The sequence below is a fragment of the Diuraphis noxia genome, unplaced genomic scaffold (genome assembly GCF_037042655.1).
Source record: "Diuraphis noxia isolate RWA-SAM2 unplaced genomic scaffold, SU_Dnox_SAM2 contig0003, whole genome shotgun sequence".
Classification (NCBI taxonomy): domain Eukaryota; kingdom Metazoa; phylum Arthropoda; class Insecta; order Hemiptera; family Aphididae; genus Diuraphis; species Diuraphis noxia.
The window spans coordinates 39353508-39353856 of NW_028301713.1; the positions used below are offsets into that span (position 1 = coordinate 39353508).

General features: G+C 31.2%; 1 non-coding gene across 1 annotated transcript; it reads right to left on the reverse strand.

The window, feature by feature from the left end:
- Window positions 1-230: 230 nt before the first annotated feature.
- LOC149057327 (5S ribosomal RNA) lies at window positions 231-349 on the reverse strand. Its single transcript, XR_016191293.1, has one exon. It is a non-coding gene; the product is annotated as a 5S ribosomal RNA (ribosomal RNA).

A 349-nucleotide genomic window follows, 5' to 3' on the forward strand; every position in this document is an offset into this window, starting at 1 on the left:
GGTAGTTTTAGGTAACGAATTGGATTTAAATGGTACTTCTTATTATTTTTTGTTATAAATTTATAATAAATTCAAATGCAATTTCGTTGCTGCTTGTTATACTTATAATATAATAATTATTTAAAATGATCACAAGGAGTTCTACCAACAATTATTGTTATTCAAAGTCCAAAATTTTTTTTTTTTATGATCAAGTTAAAATAATGTTAATTGAAAAAAAAAACAAAAAATGCCAACGGCACGTAGTGTTCCCAAGCGGTCACCCATCCAAGTACTAACTACGCCCGACGTTGCTTAACTTCAGTGATCGGACGAGAACTGGTGTATTCAACGTGGTATGGTCGTTGGC